Below are 14,478 nucleotides of genomic sequence, written 5' to 3'. Positions count from 1 at the left end.
CATATGCTCACCACCTGACAAGCAATTGGCTCAACATAATGAATACATTCTGCAAGAGCCGCTGCATTGACAGCAAGGTATGATGGTAACATGCTGAACCAGTTGATGATACATGAATCAGCAGGAGAACGCAAACTCGCAGTAAGTAACACTTGTCGGGGTTCTCATCTCTCGCAGTATTTACACTGGAAGTGTTGATGTTTCGAATACGAAATCATATAATGATTTCGGCAGTGTCCATTCGCTTTATTAACATTTTGATTTCCAAAATGATTTCAGCCAATGCGCTGTGCGTGTCCTGTTGTTTTGATATCCCTTCTACGCCGAAGTTGCAGCTTCTGTCGGACTGGTTACTTTTTTAACAAGGTGACAGTATCAGTCCCACACCCTACCCTGCCCCTTCTTCAGGTCATTATTTGGTATAAAGTCAGCCCAACGCAGAAAACTACATCAGCAATATAATAAGAATAACATATAAATATGCAAACGTAGATCAAGAGAAGACCAGTCGGCCCTCCAATCCACCTCCGCCATTCAATATGATCATAGCTGAATCACTGTCTCAATGCGATTTTCATACTTTCTCCAAATTGCCGTTGATGATAAGAGATAACATTCAATGACTTGCTCTCTACATCCTTCTTTGGTAAACAATTCCATTCGTTCAAAACCATGGAAGTGAAGCAATATTTCCATGTTTCTGCCAAAATGGTGTACTTCGTATCCTGAGACTGGGTCCCATCATTCTAGATTCCCGAACAAGTGAAACATCCTTCTTACATTTAATCTGTCCAGTCCCTTTCGGATTTTCGGCATTTCAATTTCATCACCTCTCATTCTTCTGTATTCCAGTGAACACAAGCCAATTCGAACCGGTTTCTACCCATTGGATAGTCCAGAAAATCACAGTATCAACGTCATAAACCTCTGCTGCACTGCCAGCATGGCAAGTGTACCCTTTCCATTGCACGGAGATCGAAACTCCACTCAATGCTCCAGATGTGGTCCCAGTAGTAAGTAATAATACTTCTGATCCCCAATCATCTTGCTCTGAAGGCTAACATAGCCGCTGGTGCCAGAACACCATTCGCTGTATTACTGCTTGCCTCTCAGAAAAATAACCATTAATTCTTACTTCCCGTTTCCAATCTGCAAACCAATGCTCTATCCGAATAAATACAATCCCCCGTGGACCATGTATTTTCATGTTGTACACTTACATCTTATAAGGGATCTGATCAAATGCCTTTGAAAGTGCAAATACACTACATTCACTGTATCCACTAATGCTTATCTCTAGTTATTTCCTTAAAAGGAAAATCCTGCAGAATTTAGCATGATGTGCCTTTCACAAAGCAATGCTGGCCTTGTCAAATCCCGTCAATTGATTCGACGTGTTCCATTATCACGTATCTTATAGAATTTTTAGCCACTACGTAGCCAAGCTAACTGATCTGTAATATGCCCTTTCCTTTTAATCTCCCTCCCGTTTAAATAGTAGTGTTAGATTTGAAACCATGCAGTGCTAGGCATTCCGCCAGAGTCCATAATACTTTGACGTTGACCAACATTGCATCTACTATTTCTACAGACACATCCTTTAATACAAACGGAATGTGAATTATCAAGACAAGGTGAATTTTCACACTTTAGCCCCATTAATTCCCCCAGCACTGATATTCACGTTGATACTGATATCGTTCAATTCTTCCCTCTCACTAGACCAGTGTTCGCTTTCATTTCTGGGACGTCATTTGAGCCTTCTATTGTGAAGTCAGAACGAAATAGGTGCACTCGCATACGCGCTCCCTGCCGAATTCCCAGGTTTGCTGCATTTTCTGGAAATTTTATACATTTATTCTTTGCATAGAATGTTATTCCTAATTTATTTTGCAAATTATGGTAGAGCCATCTGTCCTCTTGTCTATTTGCACCACAATGCAATGCATAAGTGTTGTAATTCATGCGCACAATCATTAAATATGAATAACTGCTCCTGCTTCTTCATCCGTTTTAAAAGAGTCCCCGAATCTAATCTTGCCGTTCGGACTAGATTTCGATTCTGGACTGTAATTTCTGATGAGACATCCTCATTCTCCATCCTACTGAAGATTTCCAGATTTAGTGGTCGGCCATGTACAAGGAACTCCACAATGCACGATTTTTAATGAATCTTTTCTCATTGCACTGCATGCCGTCAAGAATATCCTTTCCGACGGTTGGTTCCACATGGCATTGTTCTAAATTAACATTCATGTGCAGACAACACGACCTAGACTTCCAGTACACAATTTCAAGTTTATTTTGTCCATTCTCAGTGTAAACTAGGTACAAATGATTTCCCGTGTCAGTCTGTTGCGTAATTACTGATTTCTTGTTCAATACCTTCCCTTATATTTCCACTATTATTTGGGATCCTATAGAGCGACCTGGATAAGATGTTATGCCCTTTATCTTCCTTGTATCTATAACATGATTCTCCGAGCCAATATCGTTCCACATTATTGTATTGATTTGACCATGTGAATGGATTAAAATAAACACAGAACCCTATTGTGTATTTTTCACCTCGTCGTCTCAGATAGATTTGAAATACCAATGTTGCTCATCAAAGAGGAGCAGCAAGAATTATTTGATACAGTAAATACGCAGAGGGCAGATATCATGAATGAATGGAGGAAAGGAATCCACAAAACGGATGGCTCAGTAACCTAAACTGATATTTATTTAATGAAACAAAGCTGGCAAAGATCAAGTGGATCTGAAGAAGAACACTGAGCAATGGCAAGAAGTTGTCGAGAAGTAAAGGCGGCTGGATAAAGCCGTCCAGAAGATATACACGAAAGATTAATGATAAAGGTGGATGCAGAGGCAAGGAGGCAGGAGAGTAAATGCATTAGAATGTATTCAATTTGGGAAACAATGTACTGTCTGGTAACTGACACCTCAGTCCACACACACAGACCATCACAGCTAATAACATGACAGAAAATGGAGAGGATCCACGATTCACCGACGCTGAGCTACAGATTCTCCTGTACCAAGTAGATGAAAAACAGATGGTTCTGTTTCCAGCACAGGCAGGAGGCTGCCAGCAGACACCATTCGCCATGCATGTGGGCAGGTGACAGAGCGGTGAGCGCCATGTATAACACTGTCCGGACAGGTCAGCAGTGTCGGAATAAACTGCAAGGCCTCATCGGAGTGGCCATTATGAGAAGGCAGCACTGTGTCTCTGGCACCAACCCCTGTCCCACAAAAGCTACACGACCAACGCGGAGGGTGGCCGAAACCCAACCTACACCACATGCCAGCATCCATGACCGGGTGCCCCGGTCACTGAAGCCACCAGCTCCTCAGACTTTCGGCTGCTCGCGTTGGGCTGTCTAACACTGTCGTTTTCCTCCGTCTCTCCCCACAGTTGATGGCGGGCTGTAACCGCCGAGAGAAGAAGGAAACTGGACAGGTCCTGCCAGACAGACAGCCGATCAACACGGTAGAGCATAGGGCCCAGGACTCAATTGTAGATCCCTGTAACACAAAGAACAAAGAAAAAAGAAAATTACAGCACTGGAACAGACCCTTCTGCGCTCCAAGCCTGCGCTGATTCAGATCGTTTATCTAAACATGTCGCCTATTTTCCAAGGATCTACTTCCCTCTCTTCCCCGCTCTTTCATATATCTGTCGAGATGCATCTTAAATAATGCTATCGTGTCCGCCTCTACCACCTCCGCTGGCAAAGCGTTCCAGGCACCAGCCACCCTCTACGTAAAAAAACTTCCCATGCACATCTCCCTTAAACTTTCCCCCTCTCACCTTGAAATCGTGACCCCTTGTAATTGACACCCCCACACTTGGAAAAAGCTTCATGCTCTCCACCCTGTCCATACCTCTCGTACTTTTGTCGACCACAGTCAGGTCACCCCTCAATCTCCGTCTTTCCAACGAAAACAATCGTCATCTACTCAACCGTTCTTCATACCTAGCACCCTCCATACTCGGCAACATCCATGTGAACCTGCTCTTCAGGCTGCCGAAAGCATCCACATCCTCTGGTCATGTGGCGACCAGAACTGCACGCAGTATTCCAAATGTGACCTCACCAAAGTCAGGTACAACTGTAACATGACCTGCCGACATTTGTACTCAATACCCCCTCTAATGAAGGCAAGCATGCTGTATACCTTCTTGACCACTCTGTGTCGACCTGCGTTGCCATCTTCAGGGTACAATGGACCTGAACTCGCAGATCTCTATGTACATCAATTATCCCCAGGACTCTCCCATTGACAGTATAGTCCGCTCTTGAATGAGATCTTCCAAAATGCATCATCTGGCATTTGTCTGGATTGAACTCCATCTGTCATTTCTATGCCGAGCTCTCTAATCTATCTGTATTTGCTGTATTCTCTGACAGTCCTCCTCGCTATCTACAATTTCACCAATCTTAGTATCATCTGCAAACTTGCTAATCAGACCACCTTTACCTTCCTCCAGTTCATTTATGTATTTCACAAACAACAGTGGTCCGAGCACGGATCGCTGTGGAACACCACTATTCACCTTTCTCCATTTTGAGATACTCTCTTCCACCACTATTCTCTGTCTCCTGTTGCCCAGCCAGTTCTTTATCTATCTAGCTACTACACTCTGAACACCATACGACTTCACCTTTCCAATCAACCTGCCATGGGAAACTTTATCAAACGGAAACACGTGAGTTAATCCCAGCTTCAAACCCCCACACACAGCACCACCCCTATACTACCCTCCCCCTCACACAACCTTGACCCACCCTCTCCCTATTTCGTCCCCACATTCGAAACCAACTCACGCCCACCCAGAGGCTCACCCCCACCATCACCACTCTCCTCCGTTCAATCACAAGACTTATGTTGTGATTTGCCTGAACTGCAGAAGATCAGCAGGACGATCTGGTGCCCCCAGCAAGTGCTGCAGCCGGAGCACGCGTGAGCCAAGCACCGAATGTCGCTGGAAGAGCAGCCCTGTGTTGTAGACGCACGACACCCCGGAACCCAAGTGAGAAGGTGATACAGATTTCTCGTCACAGCTGTCTCCAACACCATTCAGAAACCCGGGACACTCACCTCAGATTGGAACTTTAAGGAAGAGAATCCTGGGACACTATCTCGGACGTACCACACATACGGTACTTCAGCGAGGGTTTCAAACTCCTGGGGAAGTGAACGATAGGACGATCGTTTGCGGCGAGGAACTAACCTGTCCAGACCTGTTTCGGGCTTCTGGAACGTACAGTCCCATAGATTCTGGGGATTCAGTTGCAGAGCCAATGACCAAATTAGGGTTTTCGTTGAGCTGCCACTAACTACATGTGCAGTTGTCGAAGTCCAAAACCGTGAAACAGCAGGAGATGTTGTCAATCATGTTTGTCACCCAGGGCAACACTGCACGTATGCCGTCACCTGTGGAGGCTTTTGGCGATGGTTGCTCTATTCAACAGCATGTCGAAGGACAGGGGTATTTCGTGCAGGTGCTATCGGAGGCCCTGGGCTGGGTTGCCGACTCACAAGAAACCATGTGCCGGACAGGGTTGCTGACTCACAGGAAACCATTTGCCAGATCCACTTCGAAATTGAAGAAGCGCTTCTGAGCGTCGTCCAGTCACACCAGGCCATGGCTGAGAACATCAGCGGCATTGCGCCGGCGCTTGCTTAACTGGATTAGACACAGTTTGCGGTGGCCCAGTCAAAGAATGAGATGGCGCAGTCAGTGCTTGGTGTGACACAAACCCAGTAGGTGGTGCCCAGTCAATTCGCGATGTGGAGCAGTCCCAGATGAAGATCGTACACTCCTTGTGCTCCACGGCTTCAAGCATGCAGACACTGGTGGAGACAAGAGCTGTCCTCCATGTCTTCAAACAAGACGTTGCGTGGAAGACCTCATGGGTAAGCTCTGCTTGCCCCCTCGTGCTACTTGACACCCCAATATTTGAAAAGATCATGAAGCCACACCAGTGTCTTCAGCTGATGGAGTTGCTATTACATCGCAGCACCTGAAATGCCCCCCCCCCCCATCTGTCCGTGGCGCAATCGGTGGACAGCGTGCAGAACAGAGACGCAGCCCGCCACCGGGAACACCCGAGAAGCAGGCAGGACAATTCAGGTCTTGTCATACCAGAAGACGCCCGCCAACGTGAACCAGTCCTCAGGGCCGTGATCATAGTAGGCTGCATAAGCACCTGCTGTACTGTCAGGGGTTGCAGGAAGAAATATTACCAGAGCGGTGGATACTAGTTAAGTTGGCACGGCTGCAGTGCTCAGTTTACTTATATGGGCTAAGGCACAAATCTGGACACAGGTTATCGCATCAAACACATGTTCGCACTTTTAAAAGCTTTCTTTATGCTCTGTTAGATGGGTCTGTGGGATGGACTGGTCTGGACTGGCCAGAGAGTGGGGGAAATGAGCGGATATTGTTGGCGCTTTGGCCTCCAAATCCTCCGCAGCCCTTGACCGTCCCCACAATAATAGATTCGATTCGAGCGTGTGATGGAATGGCCGGTTTGCATGCAAGTATCATCGACGTGGGCGATGGGAATTGCGAACTTGGGCTGGAGCCAGACGTTGTAAAACAACATGGAGCACCAGTTTTAATTGCAGAGCGGATAATCACTATATTCTATCGTCTGGGCCAGATCCAGTGTCGCCTAGGTCGGCACACTGTAATACGGAAGATAGTTATCATAGGCGTTTCGGGCAAGGGGTGGCCGGTGGGAGCAGGATGCATTGGGAGGTTGGAGGTTGTGCGGGTGTGTGATACATGTGTATCCGGCCAGGTAGCCCCCTGCACTCCCAGTTAATGAACCTGAAGGTGGTCAGAGGTCCCTTGTGCGTTGGCGCCGGCGTACATGTTGTAAGGCAGCCCAGGGCTGCCTGGGCTCCATTCCCTTCCATCCACCCACTCGCCGCATCCTTCACGAAGTTTGAAGGCTGGCCTTGCTCCTCCTCCTGAAGAGCCTCGCCCCTCTTCTGCTCAATGTTGTGGAGGACGCGTGAGGCGGCCACGATACGAACGACCCTCTGAGCATCACATTGGAGGGCACCGACAAAGAGGTCCAAACATCTGAACCGCATCTTCACGAAGCCGAAGCACCATTCAATCATGCTCCTGGTTATTGTATGGTCGTCATTGTAGCTGGTCTCTCCGCACGTATGTCGGCTACAGTTAGGTGCCATCAGCTAGCAACACTGTCTGCCCAGGAGCCAATCCTGCAGGCGAGGCGGCGTCTTCAACATGTGAGGAATTGTCGGGTATGCCAGAATGGCATCGTGCACACTGCCCAGGTATCGGGCACAGTCTGGTGGTTACATATCAGCTGCATTTTCACCGAGTGGAATGCCTTATGGATTGTGTAGGGTCGCCTATGATCTGCAGGTGCTTGTAGGGCTTCATCCATCCCACCAACACTCGCTGGACTCGGGTATCCGCTTGTTGGCGGCGAGCCCCGGTCCCCGTACATCCTGCTGGGCGTGTTTCACAGCGAAGTAAATGTCTTCAGCCGGTTGGACATATGGGGTCTCTGTAAGGGCACGGATGGACCTGTGACTGAGGACTGTGAGATTCTAGACATGACCGCACTGAGTGCACGGATGGCGCCAATCACATAAAAGTTCAGCAGATCTGTCAACTTGACGGCTGATTGGAGTGCTGCACTTCACACACCCCTGCAGTGTCAGGTGTGCAAACATCTGGCAGGCACAGGGAGAACGTGCAACCTCCGCACAGGCAGTGATCCAAGCCGGAAATTGATCCTGGGACAATGGCTCTGCAAAGTAATACTACTAACCACTGTGGTACCATGTCCCCCATTGAGTGGGTGTGGGCCATGGTGTGTAATTCCTGAGTTATGTGTAGTCTGACGGGGGTGCAGAATCATGCGAACACTGAATCAAAGAATTTACAGCGCAGAAGGAGGCCATTCGGCCCATCCAGTCTGCCCCGGCTCTTGGAAAGAGCACCCTATCATAGCCCACACATTCACTCTATCCCTGTAACCCTTTAACTCCACCTAAACTTATTCGACAGGAAGGGCAATTTAGCATGGCCTGTCCACATAACCTGTACATCTTTGGACTGTGGTAGGAAATAGGAGCACGCAGGTGAATCGCCTGCAGAAACATGGTGGTCTTGCAGACACCGCATACACAGCTGGGAATCGAACCTGGGACCCAGGAGTTGTGAAGAAACTGTGCTAACCACTGTGTTGTCCAATGTTGCACTGACTCCCTGCTCAGCCAGAATCTTTGACGCCATGCCCAGTCCGCCAGGTACTCAGATGACTTGTGCTGTCCATCCACATACCGCCTCATGTGTCTCCTCCTCGACATCTCCTCTGCCTTGGCCTGATGGGCAGACGGCTCATCATCCTGTGCTGCTGCATTCTGTTCCTTTGTGCTGTGCTCCACTGCTGAGCGCCCTGCTGCTGCACGCTCCACTGCTGCAAGCTCCACTGCTGAATCATCCTCCTCCTCGAGGAGCGGTTGCCCTTATAGCTGCAAGGCATCCTCCAGAGCTGTACCGACCAGCAGGTAAGCCACTTATACTGGTTGAATTTTAACATCCATTGTCTGCAGGATGTGAAAGCCTGACATGTTATCATTGTGCATTCTCTCGCATTCAAACCGATGAACTGGGCTACATGGTTGCCCTGGTTTGCAATGTTGGTATTCGAACCTGTCTCTGATGCAGGCGTACGATAGACTAATACTCCACTTACAGTGGGACGCACTGCGGCCCATTCCCGACGCCCCTGTTGTGCCTGACGTACGTGTTGCCCTTGGGTAGGCCAACTGATAGCCCGTATGTGGGCGGCAGCCAGTTTAATGGAGGGGGCTTGGCGGAGGGTGGAATGATGTGGTGGAGGCTGGGCATAACCATAATGCTGGTGTCAATATGCAGAACCAGAGGCCAAGTTTTGTGGCCAGTGAGGTGCACATCAAAATGGCTGCATTTCAGGCCACGATAATGGTGGTCCATGACTGGACACTGCCCCAGTACCCCAAACATATGGCCCGATCCCCCATCATTATCGATTTCCGAGCCCTGGAAGAGCACCCACCCCAGGCGCAGCCAGCTTACCGGTGTCTGGCAGTCCAATGTTGTGCTTCTCTTTGTCCTGCATCCTCTCTCTCCTTCATAGCCAAGACGCCGGTGCCACGATTTTTAAAAGCACAAAGAACAAAGAATGGTACAGCACAGGAACTGGACGTTCGGCCTTCCAAGCCTTCGCCGGCAATGTTGCCCATCGAAACTAAAATCTTCCACACTTCCAGAGTCCATATCTCTCTATTTTCATCCTATTCATGTACTTATCAAGATGTCCCTTAAACGTCACTATGGTCCCTGCTTCCACCACATTCTCCGGCAACGAGTTCCATGCTCCCACTACCTTCTGTGTAAAAGGCTTGCAGCACACATCTCCTCTAATCCTGGCCCGTCGCACCTTCAACATATGCCCCGGAGTAATTGACCTCTCTACCTTGGAAAAAAAGTTTATCACTATCCGCCCTGTCTATGCAGCTTATATCTTTGTAGACCTCTATGTTGTCACGCCTCAACCTCCGTTGTTGCAGTGAGAAAAAAACAATTATATTCAAACTCTAGTCATAGCTCATGCCCTCCATACCAGGCAACATCCTGCTAAATGTCTTCTGCCCTCTCTCAAGAGCAGCCACATCCTTCCGGTAGTGTGGCAACCAGAATTGGACACTTTCCTCCAAGTGTGGCCTAATTGAGCTTCTATACAGCTGCAACGTGACTCGCCAATTTTTATACTCAATGTCCTAATCAATGAAGGCAAGCATGCCTGAGCCTTCTTGACTACCTTCTCCACCCGTGAACCTGTACACCTAGATCTCTCTTACTGTCAATACAATTGAGGGGTCTATCATACACTGTATATTACCTCACTGCAGTAGACGTTCCAAAATGCATTACCTCACATTTGTCCAGTTTAAACTCCATCTGCCGTCTCCCGCCCAAGTATCCAAAACAACCTAAATCCTGCATTATCCTGACAGTCCTCATCGCTATCCGCAATGCCACAAATCTTTGTGGCATCTGCAAACTTACAGATCAGGCCAGTTACATTTTCCACCAAATCATTTATTTATACTACGAACAGCAAAAGTTCCAGAACTGATCCCTCAGGAACACAAGTAGCCACAGATCTCCAATCAGAAAACACCCTAACATTGCTACTCTTCCTTCTCTGACTTAGGGAGCTCTTTATCAATCATGCCAGCTCACCTCTGATCCCGTGTGCCTTCACCTTTTCATAAAATTTGCAGTGCCGAAGGAGGTCATTCAGCCCATCGAGTCTGCGCTGGCTCTTTCAAAGAGCACCCTACCCGAGCACACACCTCCACCCTATTCCCATAACCCAGTAACCCGACCCAACACTAAGGGCAATTTTTGACACTAAGGTCAATTTAGCATGACCAATCCACCTAACCTGCACATCGTTGGACTGTGGGAGGAAACCGGAGCACCTGCAGGAAATCCACGCACACACACAGGCAACGTGCAGACTCTGCACAGTCAGTGGTCTAAGCTGGGAGTCGAACCTGGGATCCTGGAGCTGTGAGGCAATTGTACCAGTCTGCCATGAGGAACCTTTGTGCCCTCTTCTAAAAACTCTATCAAGTTAATGACGCACGATCTCACCTTCACAAAACCATGCTGCCTCTCACTATTACGTCCACTTGCTTCCAAATTGGAGTCGATACTGCCTCGAAGAACTTTCTCCATTAATTTCTCTACCACTGACGGAAGGCTCATCGGCCAATTGTTCCTGGATAATCCATGCTCCCCTTCTTCAACAAAGGAACAACTTTGGCTGTTCTCCAGTCCTCCGAGACATCAGCTGAAGAAAGTGAGGATCCAAAGATTTCTGTCAAGGCATCAGCAATTTCCTCTCTCTCCTCCTTCAGTATTCTGGGGGATATCCCATCAGGCCCTGGGGACTTATCTGCCTTAATATTTTCCAAAACGCCCAACACCTCAACTTTTTCGATCTCAATGTGACCCAAGCTATCTGCACACCATTCGCCAGTCTCAAAATCCACCAATTCCTTCTCTTTGGCGAATACAAGTGGACGTAATAGTGAGAGGTAACACGGTGTTGTGAAGGGGAGATAGTGCCTCACTAAGTTGATTGACTTTTTCGAGGAGGTCACAGAGATGATTGAAGCAGTTAGGGCAGCATTCATTGAGTACCTTGCCCATTTAATCTGACTCTGCGCATAGACACCCTCCCCTCTCCTTCAATTGGCCAACCCTTTCCCTGGTTACCCTCATGCGGTTTATGTACGTGCAAAAAGCAAGTAAACCTTGCTGAGGGGAACAGCACATCGGAGGTCGAGAATCACGGGTGGCACTTGATAATATTGGGTGGGGACTGCAAATAATTCAAAAACGGTGTTGACTGTCTGTGTTCCTCTGACAGCTGACGAGGTGACGGAGAATTGAGAATTGGCGTCAAATCGGTTGCCACTGCTATTTTGGTGTCAGAAGCTATTCTACGCTGAATCCTGCTTCACGATTTCGGCGCCAGCCGTCCACGAATCCCACCACCAACTTCCAATGAGCATGAAGAGGAATTCACATTGAAGAGCGCCAGCATGCCATTATTATTTTTTAATAATCCGAAGAGCCTATAGATTTTGCAGTCTGTTCACCAAAGTCTGGAATCAGAAGAACGACGAGGATGACTGGATGACGCGGTTAATTACCAATTTAACAGAGAAGTTGAAATTCAGCTACTACAACTTGAGGAGAATAAAACTATTCTAAGTACAGGTCCTTGCACAGGGTGCTCTTCGGGAAATTCCATACAGGTGGAGACGGCTGATATTTTCAAAACCGCACCGTTTTCTGAAACCTCGCAGCATACAACGAGCAGATAATTAAGTTAAAAAAGAGTATAATGTGTCACGAGACATTTGCTTGCTTTCAAGAAGGCATTTGACAGCACCGGAAATAATTCACTTTGGTATGCTACTAACCAGTTTTGAACGGAGGAGTGGTATTTTATTAACTTCGAAGACATACACGTCGATTCCACCTGCTGGTTAGAGTAATTGAGGGTAGATTAAGTCACCTTGAGAGTACCTGAGTCAAGGTTCATTTCCAAGCTGCTAGAAGACCAATATAATGATTGCTGGGTGAAAATAAGCCTAACAAAACACGATCAAGCCCGCCTACCACCATATGCCCGACAATCACTCTCACAGCCTTTGCTTGGGACAGTTGATCAGATATTATATAAATAGACAATTTCCCCTTAATAAAGGGTAACATCTGCAGGTAGAATGATCTCAGGGTCAGCAAACGAAATATGACACAGGTGCACTGCTGTTCCGGCGGCGCCAAGCGATATGGACATATTTGCACTACCAACACGACCATAAAGTGACGAACCAACATGGCCATACTCACTTTAACCACAATATATTCCGTGAAGAATGTGATGAAAGAAATAGTTCCTATGTTGTCCTCCTATGTAGCATCAATTGTGCTGTGTTCACGTCTGATCAACATTGACTTTAATCTGGAAGAACTTAATATTGGACTAGCGTACGTCTGTGATGGTAACGTTTCTTTTTTTTTGAACCTCAACAGTATCACATTCTGAAACACCACCCCATCACTTGGCTGGACATTGAAATATCACACAGCTTCACCAGAATGAAGAAAACATTGAAAATGCGAATTGCTAAGCAGGATCTGCCTGTGTAACCATACTGAACTTTCTATAAGTGATTCATCATCATTCCTTAAAGTTTACTTTCACTTTCTCTGCACATGTATTGCCTGACCTGGCCAGTCTCTGCGGCAAACTCTATATTAATTTAGTTTATTCTGACTTCTAATGTCTGCTGCGGTTTCTGTCCACCGCAACGAGACAGCACCTTCAAAGCATATATTTTGAAGGCTGGATCCATGCATTTGATTTTCATGCCATTAAGCTGCGACGATTGAGAAAACTGATTGAAACCAGTTGGCTGAATCTTAATGGGGTGAATGCAGAACAGAAATCCCTTCTGATGGGCGAACTCATATACGTTTGAAATGATGGCAGGGATCCCAGAACGATGGTGTTTAAATGATCGCAGGATACTGGAACGATTCTCCAGATTGTGTAGCTTTGTCTCATTTGTCTCCACCACATAATCCTGTCTCAAAAATAATTGACAATTAATTTCGGATTCATTCTCAACGTTTCTATCACAAGTTGAACAGATCATGATTAAGTGTATGTTGACTTGATATGTGAAAGTTTTCTTAAAACGTACGTTGTGGCTGAATGACACATACTTTCTTTCAGTCTTTGGAACTTTGAAAAGTGGGGAGTGGTGGAAGTTCACTTAAAGGAAAGAGTGTGAAACACAGAAATGGACTGAAATGTACCGAAGGCAGTTCTGCCACAGCCAGGGTTCAGTTCCAATCTCGCCTTGATTTTTTTCAGACCTATTCAATTTATATTTTATTCCTACATTTAGCTCCCTGATACACTTTCTTCTTCTTAGTCAGTATTCACCCCACTTGTGCTGTACTCATCTCTGTAAGGCTGGTTTCATGATAAGTGGAGGTGTATAAGAAACTGTATTGGATCGCCCTCCAAGGAAATGAATAGAATTCAGACATCTGTTCAGCTTTTCAAATGCAAGTGGTCTCAGTTTTAAACGAATGCGAGCATTTCAAATGGCTGCAATTAGAAGTTATATTACATGCTCCTGAATGTGAATTGGAGTATTTGATACATTTGGGGGATATGCTTCACTCACCTTGTTTACCAATCATATTACGGACAGCGTCTATTTCGGAATGGTTCCCCTGCTTTGCACCTTGATGTAATTTACTCTTCAGCGGGAGAACGTTCGAATGACTGTTTCGTCCGCAGCACCAATCATTGTCATCAAAGACTCTAATATTCCCGGTACAGAAAAAAAAATCATGCTTCTTACCCGAAGAAGGTGGGGGGCTTGTTCCATCTGGAATGAAAGTTAATGATGCATCATGAATTATTCATTCTTTTGTGAATTTGGTGTGGTGTGGGCTTTTCTCAATCGGCAAAATACAGAGTCTGAGGTTAAACCGCGTCGTGTTTAAATGAAATGAAATGAAAATCGCTTATTGTCACGAGTAGGCTTCAATGAAGTTACTGTGAAAAACCCCTAGTCGCCACATTCCGGCGCCTGTCCGGGAAGGCTAAAACGGGAACCGAACCGTGCTGCTGGCCTGCATGGTCTGCTTCAAAAGCCAGCGATTTAGCCTTGTGAGCTAAACCAGCCAAATGCATTTTATATTGCTAAAACTAAGCCAGTCGTATGTTAACCAAAAAATGTAAGGATAATGATGTGATTGTTTGGATGGAAATTTACCGTCCTTACATTGTACGGTCAAGAGTGACTGAAAGATCAAATATATTTATC

At 46.6% G+C, this 14,478-nt stretch overlaps 1 protein-coding gene across 1 annotated transcript in view; it reads right to left on the bottom strand.

Annotated features, from left to right (window-relative positions):
* LOC119975528 overlaps positions 1-14,478 on the bottom strand; it is a 177,155-nt gene that overhangs the window by 149,006 nt on the left and 13,671 nt on the right. The window contains exon 2 of the mRNA XM_038815318.1: positions 14,011-14,037. The gene's annotated coding sequence lies outside the window, so the exon portion shown is untranslated. The remainder of the gene's footprint in view (positions 1-14,010; positions 14,038-14,478) is intronic.

Source organism: Scyliorhinus canicula, chromosome 13 (assembly GCF_902713615.1).
Source record: "Scyliorhinus canicula chromosome 13, sScyCan1.1, whole genome shotgun sequence".
NCBI lineage: Eukaryota > Metazoa > Chordata > Chondrichthyes > Carcharhiniformes > Scyliorhinidae > Scyliorhinus > Scyliorhinus canicula.
This window is presented reverse-complemented; position numbering and strand designations above follow the sequence as displayed.